This window comes from Procambarus clarkii, chromosome 25, assembly GCF_040958095.1.
Source record: "Procambarus clarkii isolate CNS0578487 chromosome 25, FALCON_Pclarkii_2.0, whole genome shotgun sequence".
Taxonomy (NCBI): Eukaryota; Metazoa; Arthropoda; class Malacostraca; order Decapoda; family Cambaridae; genus Procambarus; species Procambarus clarkii.
In genome coordinates, this window is record NC_091174.1 from 21349871 (window position 1) to 21363539 (window position 13669).

The 13669-nt window shown below is 44.4% G+C and overlaps 1 protein-coding gene across 3 annotated transcripts in view; it reads right to left on the reverse strand.

Moving 5' to 3' along the window:
* LOC123756335 (uncharacterized) overlaps positions 1-13463 on the reverse strand; it is a 327128-nt gene extending 313665 nt beyond the window's left edge. Inside the window, exon 1 of one of the 3 annotated variants that reach the window (XM_045739404.2) lies at positions 13412-13463. The gene's annotated coding sequence lies outside the window, so the exon portion shown is untranslated. Of the gene's footprint in view, positions 1-13123; positions 13365-13411 lie in introns of those variants that run through there. The other 2 variants (XM_069331354.1, XM_069331353.1) reach the window with 2 other exon arrangements.
* Positions 13464-13669: the final 206 nt, after the last annotated feature.

A 13669-nucleotide genomic window follows, 5' to 3' on the forward strand; every position in this document is an offset into this window, starting at 1 on the left:
AGTAGCCCCGCTGCACACTACCAGTCAGTAGCCCTGCTGCACACTACCAGTCAGTAGCCCCGCTGCACACTACCAGTCAGTAGCCCTGCTGCACACTACCAGTCAGTAGCCCCGCTGCACACTACCAGTCAGTAGCCCTGCTGCACACTACCAGTCAGTAGCCCCGCTGCACACTACCAGTCAGTAGCCCTGCTGCACACTACCAGTCAGTAGCCCCGCTGCACACTACCAGTCAGTAGCCCTGCTGCACACTACCAGTCAGTAGCCCCGCTGCACACTACCAGTCAGTAGCCCTACTGCACACTACCAGTCAGTAGCCCCGCTGCACACTACCAGTCAGTAGCCCCGCTGCACACTACCAGTCAGTAGCCCTGCTGCACACTACCAGTCAGTAGCCCCGCTGCACACTACCAGTCAGTAGCCCCGCTGCACACTACCAGTCAGTAGCCCCGCTGCACACTACCAGTCAGTAGCCCCGCTGCACACTACCAGTCAGTAGCCCCGCTGCACACTACCAGTCAGTAGCCCCGCTGCACACTACCAGTCAGTTGCCCTGCTGCACACTACCAGTCAGTAGCCCCGCTGCACACTACCAGTCAGTAGCCCCGCTGCACACTACCAGTCAGTAGCCCCGCTGCACACTACCAGTCAGTAGCCCCGCTGCACACTACCATGCAGTCAGTAGCCCCGCTGCACACTACCAGTCAGTAGCCCTGCTGCACACTACCAGTCAGTAGCCCCGCTGCACACTACCAGTCAGTAGTCCCGCTGCACACTACCAGTCAGTAGTCCCGCTGCACACTACCAGTCAGTAGCCGCGCTGCACACTACCAGTCAGTAGCCCTGCTGCACACTACCAGTCAGTAGCCCCGCTGCACACTACCAGTCAGTAGCCGCGCTGCACACTACCAGTCAGTAGCCCCGCTGCACACTACCAGTCAGTAGTCCCGCTGCACACTACCAGTCAGTAGCCCCGCTGCACACTACCAGTCAGTAGCCCCGCTGCACACTACCAGTCAGTAGTCCCGCTGCACACTACCAGTCAGTAGCCCCGCTGCACACTACCAGTCAGTAGCCCCGCTGCACACTACCAGTCAGTAGCCCCGCTGCACACTACCAGTCAGTAGCCCCGCTGCACACTACCAGTCAGTAGCCCCGCTGCACACTACCAGTCAGTAGCCCCGCTGCACACTACCAGTCAGTTGCCCCGCTGCACACTACCAGTCAGTAGCCCCGCTGCACACTACCAGTCAGTAGCCCCGCTGCACACTACTCGTCAGTAGTCCCGCTGCACACTACCAGTCAGTAGTCCCGCTGCACACTACCAGTCAGTAGCCGCGCTGCACACTACCAGTCAGTAGCCCCGCTGCACACTACCAGTCAGTAGTCCCGCTGCACACTACCAGTCAGTAGCCCCGCTGCACACTACCAGTCAGTAGCCCCGCTGCACACTACCAGTCAGTAGCCCCGCTGCACACTACCAGTCAGTAGCCGCGCTGCACACTACCAGTCAGTAGCCCCGCTGCACACTACCAGTCAGTAGTCCCGCTGCACACTACCAGTCAGTAGTCCCGCTGCACACTACCAGTCAGTAGCCCCGCTGCACACTACCAGTCAGTAGCCCCGCTGCACACTGGTGCTACTACGCTTACCGCAATCATGACATGTGAGGCCAACACCACAACACTCCCTAGTGTGAGGCCAACACCACAACACTCCCTAGTGTGAGGCCAACACCACAACACTCCCTAGTGCGAGGCCAACATCACTACACTCCCTAGTGTGAGGCCAGCACCAGAACACTCCCTAGTGTGAGGCCAGCACCAGAACACTCCCTAGTGTGAGGCCAGCATCACTACACTCCCTAGTGTGAGGCCAGCACCACAACACTCCCTAGTGTGAGGCCAGCATCACAACACTCCCTAGTGTGAGGCCAGCACCACAACACTCCCTAGTGTGAGGCCAGCACCACAACACTCCCTAGTGTGAGGCCAGCATCACAACACTCCCTAGTGTGAGGCCAGCATCACTACACTCCCTAGTGTGAGGCCTGCACCACAACACTCCCTAGTGTGAGGCCAGCATCACTACACTCCCTAGTGTGAGGCCAGCACCACAACACACCCTAGTGTGAGGCCAGCATCACAACACACCCTAGTGTGAGGCCAGCATCACTACACTGCCTAGTGTGAGGCCAGCATCACAACACACCCTAGTGTGAGGCCAGCACCACTACACTGCCTAGTGTGAGGCCAGCACCACAACACACCCTAGTGTGAGGCCAGCATCACAACACACCCTAGTGTGAGGCCAGCACCACTACACTGCCTAGTGTGAGGCCAGCATCACAACACTCCCTAGTGTGAGGCCAGCATCACAACACTCCCTAGTGTGAGGCCAGCATCACAACACTCCCTAGTGTGAGGCCAGCACCACAACACTCCCTAGTGTGAGGCCAGCACCACAACACTCCCTAGTGTGAGGCCAGCACCACAACACTCCCTAGTGTGAGGCCAGCACCACAACACTCCCTAGTGTGAGGCCTGCACCACAACACTCCCTAGTGTGAGGCCAGCACCACAACACTCCCTAGTGTGAGGCCAGCATCACAACACTCCCTAGTGTGAGGTCAACACCACAACACTCCCTAGTGTGAGGCCTGCACCACAACACTCCCTAGTGTGAGGCCAACACCACAACACTCCCTAGTGTGTGGCCAACACCACAACACTCCCTAGTGTGAGGCCAACACCACAACACTCCCTAGTGTGAGGCCAACACCACAACACTCCCTAGTGTGTGGCCAACACCACAACACTCCCTAGTGTGAGGCCAGCATCACAACACTCCCTAGTGTGAGGCCAACACCACAACACTCCCTAGTGTGAGGCCAACACCACAACACTCCCTAGTGTGAGGCCAACACCACAACACTCCCTAGTGTGTGGCCAACACCACAACACTCCCTAGTGTAAGGCCAGCATCACAACACTCCCTAGTGTGAGGTCAACACCACAACACTCCCTAGTGTGAGGCCAACACCACAACACTCCCTAGTGTGTGGCCAACACCACAACACTCCCTAGTGTGAGGCCAACACCACAACACTCCCTAGTGTGAGGCCAACACCACAACACTCCCTAGTGTGTGGCCAACACCACAACACTCCCTAGTGTGAGGCCAGCATCACAACACTCCCTAGTGTGAGGTCAACACCACAACACTCCCTAGTGTGAGGCCAACACCACAACACTCCCTAGTGTGAGGCCAGCATCACAACACTCCCTAGTGTGAGGCCAACACCACAACACTCCCTAGTGTGTGGCCAACACCACAACACTCCCTAGTGTGAGGCCAGCATCACAACACTCCCTAGTGTGAGGCCAACACCACAACACTCCCTAGTGTGTGGCCAACACCACAACACTCCCTAGTGTGAGGCCAGCATCACAACACTCCCTAGTGTGAGGCCAACACCACAACACTCCCTAGTGTGAGGCCAACACCACAACACTCCCTAGTGTGAGGCCAGCATCACAACACTCCCTAGTGTGTGGCCAACACCACAACACTCCCTAGTGTGAGGCCAACACCACAACACTCCCTAGTGTGAGGCCAACACCACAACACTCCCTAGTGTGTGGCCAACACCACAACACTCCCTAGTGTGAGGCCAGCATCACAACATTCCCTAGTGTGAGGCCAACACCACAACACTCCCTAGTGTGAGGCCAACACCACAACACTCCCTAGTGTGAGGCCAACACCACAACACTCCCTAGTGTGTGGCCAACACCATAACACTCCCTAGTGTGAGGCCAGCATCACAACACTCCCTAGTGTGAGGTCAACACCACAACACTCCCTAGTGTGAGGCCAACACCACAACACTCCCTAGTGTGAGGCCAACACCACAACACTCCCTAGTGTGTGGCCAACACCACAACACTCCCTATTGTGAGGCCAGCATCACAACACTCCCTAGTGTGAGGTCAACACCACAGCACTCCCTAGTGTGAGGCCAACACCACAACACTCCCTAGTGTGAGGCCAGCATCACAACACTCCCTAGTGGGAGGCCAACACCACAACACTCCCTAGTGTGAGGCCAACACCACAACACTCCCTAGTGTGAGGCCAGCATCACAACACTCCCTAGTGGGAGGCCAACACCACAACACTCCCTAGTGTGAGGCCAACACCACAACACTCCCTAGTGTGAGGCCTGCATCACAACACACATATCCCCTCTTAACAACAGATACAACAACATAATAACTGTCATAAGGACGACTCATGTCATGTGCCTTATACTCACCGTTGTCTCCCGCCTCATCCCCGTTGATATGGAGATACTACACAAAAAAATAAACAGGTAAGTGCACTTAGAAAAGGGAATTTAAGCTAAGTTGCAAGATTTATAAAATATTACTGTAAAATACACTAAGGAATGTTAGCATGCACTCCAACAATCCCTAGGGGACCAATCCCAGGGGCGTCCAATCCCAGGGATGCTGTTTGCGACCAATACCACGGACGCTGTATGCTACCAATACCACGGACGTTGTATGCTACCAATACCACGGACGCTGTATGCTACCAATACCACGGACGCTGTATGCTACCAATACCACGGACGCTGTATGCTACCAATACCACGGACGTTGTATGCTACCAATACCACGGATGCTGTATGCTACCAATACCACGGACGCTGTACGCTACCAATACCACGGACGCTGTACGCTACCAATACCACGGACGCTGTATGCTACCAATACCACGGACGTTGTATGCTACCAATACCACGGATGCTGTATGCTACCAATACCACGGACGCTGTATGCTACCAATACCACGGATGCTGTATGCTACCAATACCACGGACGCTGTACGCTACCAATACCACGGACGCTGTACGCTACCAATACCACGGACGCTGTATGCTGCCAATACCAGAGACGCTGTATGCTACCAATACCACGGACGCTGTATGCTACCAATACCACGGACGCTGTATGCTACCATTACCACGGACGCTGTATGCTACCAATACCACGGACGCTGTATGCTACCAATACAACGGACGCTGTATGCTACCATTACCACGGACGCTGTATGCTACCAATACCACGGACGCTGTATGCTACCAATACCACGGACGCTGTATGCTACCATTACCACGGACGCTGTATGCTACCAATACCACGGACGCTGTATGCTACCATTACCACGGACGCTGTATGCTACCAATACCACGGACGCTGTATGCTACCAATACCACTGACGCGAGTAGTGAAATTTGAGACTAGACTGCAATATTTTGCTTTTTTCATAGTTGCACTCTAGTCTTCGTCATTTTGGAAGTCGGCGTTAAAATGACATAAACGCTCGGGCAATAGGAACACTACTGAAGCCCCTATTGAAGTCTCCAAGTGCATGCAAATATTTGTTGTTATATAATTTTCAAAAACAGGATACCCTATCACTAAGGCATTTTCATTTAATTCCTCACTGCTACTCCTATGTACGTCTCATAATCGCTCAAAAACACCCCACAATAGTATATTTCCAATCAAAATACTAATTTTGGTGTACATATATGTATGAACTACATTAAGTAGAAGCTTCTTCGTATGTTTAAAATCGGCCTTCTGCAGTTACCTCATTCCTCAACCTATAATAAACAAATGCATTCTGCAGTAATAAAATCCGTTGATTTAGCGATGTCACAAAAGCTGTCCCACTAATGGGATTAAATATTGCCTCCCATTAATAGATGTGTGACAAGGTCCACAGCGACCTGACTTTTTTCAACTATGAGTAAAGTTATAAGATGCGCAATGAGGCCTTGGCATCCTATCTATTTATGTAGTATATTTAATGTTATTATTCAAAAATTGCTATACAATCCATCCTCTACCTAACCTAACTTCATCACAGGTCTAAGAATGTACATTTTAGTCATCCACAACTTTAATCATTCATTATGCAGTGATAAATTCAAAATTAAAATAGCTACCCAAATGTCGTACTGCAATTCATCTGAATCGTATGTGTGGCAACATAGCAGGTCAGCTCCTAGTACCTGTGCTCACAGGTTAGTCAGCTGTCCTCACATCCTACAAACTGGTGCCCAAATGTCTCACCGCAGTTCATCCACCTAGCAATTCAGCTGGATCCTAGCCAGTATATTCATAGGTTAATCATTCCTAGACCTCGAAAATCCCAATGTTGCTTCAAAAATCTGCTAACTTGTTTTTAAACCAGCAGTCAAAAATTCATACATACATAAATACATACATTCATACATACTATATTCATACTATATACATACTATATATACATACTATACATACTATATTATATATATTCATACATATATACATACATACACACACATACATACATTCACTCACACATACAAACTCACATACACATACATACACACACACACATACAGACATATAAAAATACATACATACACATACATACATACATATATACATACATACATTCCACAATCCATACATGCATAGAGAATAGCCTGTTTTGCCACCATTGCATCATTAATCAAATGTAATTTATGCCATATGAATCCCTAAAATGCATTAAGAATAAGATTTCAGTAATCCCACAGCTCATTCACCCCAAGTAATCTTAATTATTTGTACTGTTAATTAATATTATTGCTTACCAATCACCAAGGTATTCATATTATTATTGCTAGTTCAAAATATTACTCACATACTATTCGTAAATACCCACTTACATACTATTCAAATGGATAAACCAGAGTGTATATGTCCCATTGAAATAAATGCATTAGTAATTATTCATAAAAAGCAACGGTTGTGATAAGTGTACAAAAATATACTAATTTAACATCATACACACAAAATGCAACACATATACTTACACTAAAAATTCAAAAAATGAAAAAAAAACAGAATAAAACTCACATTTACACTCGATATAACATTTAAGCACAAAGCAATTCCACATAATATTCCATTTACACAGATAATGCAACATTTACACACCAAATATGACATTTATGTACAAAATATATTATTCACACTCAAAATATATCGTTTACACACAAAATATACCACTAACACAAATTGCATATTCACTCAAAACATAACATTTACACAAAGTATGGTATTTGCTTAACTATATCAAATTTCATATATGCTAATACAATCAAAAAGAGCTTTTACTAAAATTACACAATTCAATAAACATCATTTTTCACAAAATACCCACACATTGTCTCAGAAACCAAATACACTTTAACACTTGCACATGAAGATCTATTTTTCAGATAACATATACAGAACTAACCTGACCTAGCATTTTCAAAGATAGATTTGATTAAAGTTGGCGAAATTCATGCTTTCCCACCTAAATTAAATCTAATTTAAGACAATTCCTACCAAATATACCCAAATGTTTTGTATCATAGCACAGCCAAAGACCCATTTTTACCAACCTTTTCACCTATTCCATCCTACTCTACACAACCTCACCTAACTTTACCTAGTATATCCAAAGCTAGATTTGAATAAAAGTTGATTTAATTTAAGCTGTCCCACCTAAATTTTACCTAATTTGAGCCGATTTTCACCAAATATACTCAAAATGTTTTGTATCATAGCCCAGTCAAAGCCTATTTTACCCCCAAGTTTTCACCTATTCCATCTAAATATTATAAATATTTCCAATATCCGACATCCTGTCGTGACATAACATATTTAGTTCCCAAGAGCTTTTCATAGAGCTAGTTCTGTGTCCATCTATCTATTTCCAGTATCCAGATGTGTTTTCTATCATCAATTCTACCAAACAGACCTAACCTAACCAATCCTAACTCATTAGCTAAATTCATCCAAATTATCCCAACCAAAACCCCAAATTCTATTAATGTACCAAAGCACATCATACACAGAGCACGAGTTTACTGTTAGAGCTATTAGTGTATAAATCCAACTGCCATTCCACCCTGGATTACAGTTAATTTTGCTAAAATATTATTATTAGAAGTGTGTTGTTACTAGGTATTTTCCTCATATTACCTCAAGTCTACCACCTTGTTCGACATATACTCAGAAGAAGCGTTGATTTCGTATATAAACCTAAATGCTCGTACCTAACCTACAGGAGTCTTGGAGCTTTGTTGAATATTGCATTTATATTCTCAGAAAAGTGAAGTTTTGAATATGAACCTAACTGCACTGTGCCTAACCTACTAGGTTCTTTGTTGAACAGTGCAATCATATTCATAGAACATGATGTTTTTTAATATGAACCTAACTACCCCTCGCTTATTAATCTTGGATTTATTTTCAATATTGTACCTAATATTGTTGGGTAAGTTTTTGTTTTTACACATCATCTCAGCCACCCTGCACCTAACCTCCCTTTACCTAACTTCAAATGAATAGTATTTTATGGGGAGGGAAGGAAAGTATTGTTTGTGCATCAACCCAACCGCCCTGGACCTAACTTCTGATACATGGATATCGGTTCAATATTGCATCATATTCTTAGCTAGTCATTTTTTTCCACATCAATACAACTATCCCCAACCTAACCTCTATTAAATTACATAAAAATAAGGTGGGTTAGCTAAAATTTGGTCATCTTAAATAAAGTTTAACTTTGGATTTGCTACGTCAGGTTACGTGAGGTTGTGTAGGGTAGGATATATAATATCTTAGAGGTAATGAACTAGCTTGTTCATAAATAGTGCAAATTTACCTATTTGGGGTTCAAGCTATAGATAACTCATGTAATTTATGGACAGAGGTGACATAAGCATCCCTTATCTTCACATACAGCCTATAATTAATTAGTTTAGCTTTGCTAGGTTGAATTTGTAAGGATTAAGTAAAAAAAAATGCTAGATTTAGATAAATTTAGATTCTAATTGGTAAGTTGGCTATAGTAAATTTGCTTAAATTATCATTTAAATTATCATAGAAATTTCTAACTTCCCCTAACCCCACCTGCCCTAATATAACTAATGGTAGAACCAATAAGTCTGTTGGAGGGTTTGCATAAATAAATAGGGTGACATGATTGCAGACGATGTAACAAAGGGGTTATTAATAAGGTATAAAAAAAACAATGGATATATGCTAGATGGGGTATTTTGGTACTATTAATGATGAAACATTAATGGAAAATGTATGTGTGTTTTCATTTTGAGCTCATAGGATGTCAGACGTACCGTTCATTTATGTGAAATTCTGACTTCTGGGAGTTGGTTAAACTCAGCATATTATAAATGACGTCCTAAACATACATAGAAAAATATCATGCAAATTATGTATTGTTTGACCAAGTTAGCTGGGATTGTATTTGTACATAAAGCACCATTATTATACTTGTGCAAGTTGTGTATTAGTTTGTGCTGGTTATGTATTTTGCATAAGTTGTATGATGATTGCAAGTATGTATTAATTATATTCCCACAAGTTGTGTATGGTTTGTGCGAGTTTTGTATTAATTGTTCATGTTTTGTATGTGTATTTGCACAATTGAGTAGTTGTGTTCATATTTGGGCTAGTTGTGCATTGATTATATTTTTGTGCAAGTTGTGTATTAATTGTGTATATGTTGTAACTGTATTTGTGGGAATTGTGTATTTTTGCTGGTTGTGTATTTACATATTTGACCTAGTCATATATTGTGTGTATTAGTGCTGGTTACGTATTTATGAAGGTGGTGTAATAATTATGAAAAATGTGTAATAATTGTGGAAGTTGTGTATTAATTGCGCATGTTGTGAAATTGGATATGGACGAATTGCATATTTACACCTCTGTGTATTGATTAGCATTGTGCAAATAGTGTAATTATATAGCAAGTTTGCTAGTATTAATTGCGCAGAGATGTATACTAATTACACAATTTGTGTACTAAGTGTCCATGTTTTACAATTGTTCTGTGCGAATAGTGTATATATTGACAGTCTCCGTGGTGTAGTGGTAAGACACTCGCCTGGCGATCCGCGAGCGCTATGTCATGGGTTCGTATCCTGGCCGGGGAGGATTTACTGGGCGCAAATCCTTAACTGTAGCCTCTGTTTAACGCAACAGTAAAATGTGTACTTGGATGAAAAAACGATTCTTCGCGGCAGGGGATCGTTTTCCAGGGACCTGCCCGAAACGCTATGCGTACTAGTGGCTCTACAAGAATGTAACTACTCTTGTATATATCTAAAAAAAAAAAAAAATATGCAAGTTGTGTTTTTAATATGCTGAATTGGAACTTGGGCAACTGTGTTTTTTTTAGTGCGAATTATGTATTTGTGTAAGTTCTGTACATGTTATCTGAAAAAAAGATCTTCATGTGCAAGTGTGAAAGTGTATTTGGTTTATGAGAACGTGTGGATATTTTGGGAAAATTATGTTTATGAAATTGTGTAATTTAAGTAAAAGCGCTTTTTAATTGTATGAGCATATATGAAATTTGATATAGTTAAGCAAATATCATACTTTGTGTAAATGTTATGCTCTGAGTATATATGCAATATATGTGTAAATGGTATGTTTTGTGTGCAAACACAACTAGGTGAATACAGCTGACCTGCTATGCTGCTAGACGTACAATTCAGATGAATTACGGTACGACATTTGGGTAGCTATATTAGTTTTGAACTTATCACTGCATAATGAATGAATAAAGTTGTGGATGACTAAAATGTATATTCTTAATCCTGTGTTGAAGTTTGATTATATTTGTGATGGATAATATAGCCATTTTTGCATAATAACATTAAATATACTACATAACTAAGTAGGATGCCAAGGCCTCATTGCGCATCTTATGAAGTCACTCATAGTTAAAAAAGTCAGGTCGCTGTGGGCCTTGCCACACATCTGTTAATGGGAGGCAATATTTAATGCTTTTACTGGGAAAGCTTTCGTGATGTCGCTAAAACAACGGATATTATTATTGCAGAATGCATTTGTTTATTATAGGTTAGGTTTGGATAGTTTAGTAAGGTCGGTGAATTGAATATCTGAAAAATAAGAGCAATGATACAATTAGCTAAGATATGAGTGGATACAAGGCATCATAACGTAGCCGGTGATGACACTTACAGCGAACAGTTGAGCTATTGAGAGATTAAGGATATGTGCTAATGAGAGGCTGGGTCCCTTCTTGGAACTGCTTGTGTGACGTTGGCTAGAAGCAATGTAACATATTGGTGGATCAGACAGCATTGGAAATGATGATGTCATGAGAACATCAGAGTGAAGGTAACTGCAGAAGAACCGCTTTAAACATGCAAAACAGCTTCTTCTTAATGTAGTTCATATATATGTACACCGAAATTAGTATTTTGTTTGGATATATGCAGTTTTTTTTTTTTAGCGATTATGAGACGTACACAGCAGTAGCAGTGAGGGAGGAATTAAAGGAAAATGCCTGAGTGATGGTGTTTTCTTTTTTTGTAAATTATATAATAATATATATTTGCATCCACTTGGAGACTTCAATAGGGGATTCAGTAGTGTTCCTGTGCCCCAAGCTTTTACGTTATTTTAACGCTGACTTCCAAAATGATGAAAACTACAGTGAAACTCGATAAACAGACCCGGACGGGGGCGAAATCTCAACGAGGTAACGAAAAATGAGGGAAACTAGAGTGTAATTTCGAAAAAAAAGCAAAACATTGCACTCTCTAGTCTTCAATTCCACTACTATCGCAGTGTGCTACCATCTTTAGGTTATATTTAGATGATTTCGGGGCTTTTTTTAGTGTCCCCGCGGTCCGGTCCTCGACCAGGCCTCCACCCCCAGGAAGCAGCCCGTGACAGCTGACTAACACCCAGGTACCTATTTTACTGCTAGGTAACAGGGGCATAGGGTGAAGAAACTCTGCCTATTGTTTCTCGCCGGCGCCTGGGATCGAACCCAGGACCACAGGATCACAAGCCCAGCGTGCTGTCCGCTCGGCCGACCGGCTCCCACAGACGCTGTATGTTATCGTTAATATTGACACTGTATTCTACCAATTCCACGGATGCTGTATGTTATCATTACCACGAATGCTTTATGCTACCAATACCACTTATGCTGTGTGGAATCATTACCACTGATGCTGCGTGCTACCAATACCACGGACGCTGTATGGTACTAAAACAACGTATGCTGTATGCTATCAATACCACGGACGATGTATGCTACTAATAAGATGGACCCTGAAAGTTACCAATACCACGGACGCAGTACGCTACGAATACTACGGACGCTGTGTGCTAACAATACCACGGACGCTGTGAGCAACCAATACCACGGACGCTGTATGCAATCAATGCCATAAACACTGTGTACTATCACTACTAAGGACGCTGTATACTTCCAATATCACGGGCGTTGTATGCTACCAATTCCACGGACGCAGTGTGCTATCAATGCAACGGACGCTGTATACTGTCAATACCACGGACGCTGCATGCTACCGATACCACGGACACACTATGTTATTACCACGGACACACTATGTTATTACCACGGACGCTGTATGCTGCATACGATCCAAAAGTGACGTTATTTTTAAGAGGACGGGTTGGTATGCTACCACTACCACGGACGCTGTATGCTACCAATACCACGGACGCTGTATGCTACCAATACCACGGACGCTGTATGCTACCAATACAACGGACGCTGTATGCTACCAATAAAATGGACGCTGTATGCTACCAATAAAATGGACGCTGTATGCTACCAATAAAATGGACGCTGTATGCTACCAATAAAATGGACGCTGTAGGTCACAATCCCCAGAAATAAACCTGTGAAGCTGAACATTTATGAGTTCTAACATATAGACACCAGGACACAGCTCAACTAACATCAGGGGCATACTAGAGTACACTAGGCATACTAGATACACTATGCACTAGGCACACTATGCAGTACCAATGCTAAATACATTGTGCATGCTAGAGACCTTGTGCACTATGCATGCTAAAGACCTTGTGCACTATGCATGCTAGAGACCTTGTGCACTATGCATGCTAGAGACCTTGTGCACTATGCATGCTAGAGACCTTGTGCACTATGCATGCTAGAGACCTTGTGCACTATGCATGCTAGAGACCTTGTGCACTATGCATGATAGAAACCTTGAGCACTATGCATGCTAGTGACCAGCTACATTATGAATGTTAGACAACTTGTGCTGTCAGTGTCAGAGACCCCGTGGTTGGCAGTTCTAGAACTTCTAGTCCACTGAACACAACAACAAATATACTATGAGCACCCAGGGGCAATGCACATGTTATAATCACTGAGCACTACCACCTCCTGGGACAAGTTCCCCCCCCCCTCCCCTGTTAGACGTGGCCGGTGACCGGACCCGGGGTGCACACGCGGGAAGCTGGAGCACCTTGACGCGGGGAGTCGGAGGAGCCCAGATGCGTCCCGACACTACCGCTCACAAGAGAAGACTGGCGCCCACCGCTCCGATGGCCCCTCTTCTGCTACCGTCCCCCCGCGCACGCTGCCCCCCCCCCCCTCTCTCTCGCTTTCTCTTTCTCACTGTCTCGCGATCACATATAGAGAGATAGCGATAGCGATCAACTATAGCTATCGCTATCGCAAGAACAATAGCGATCGCTCTTGCTCAACAGAAACTCGAATGCAA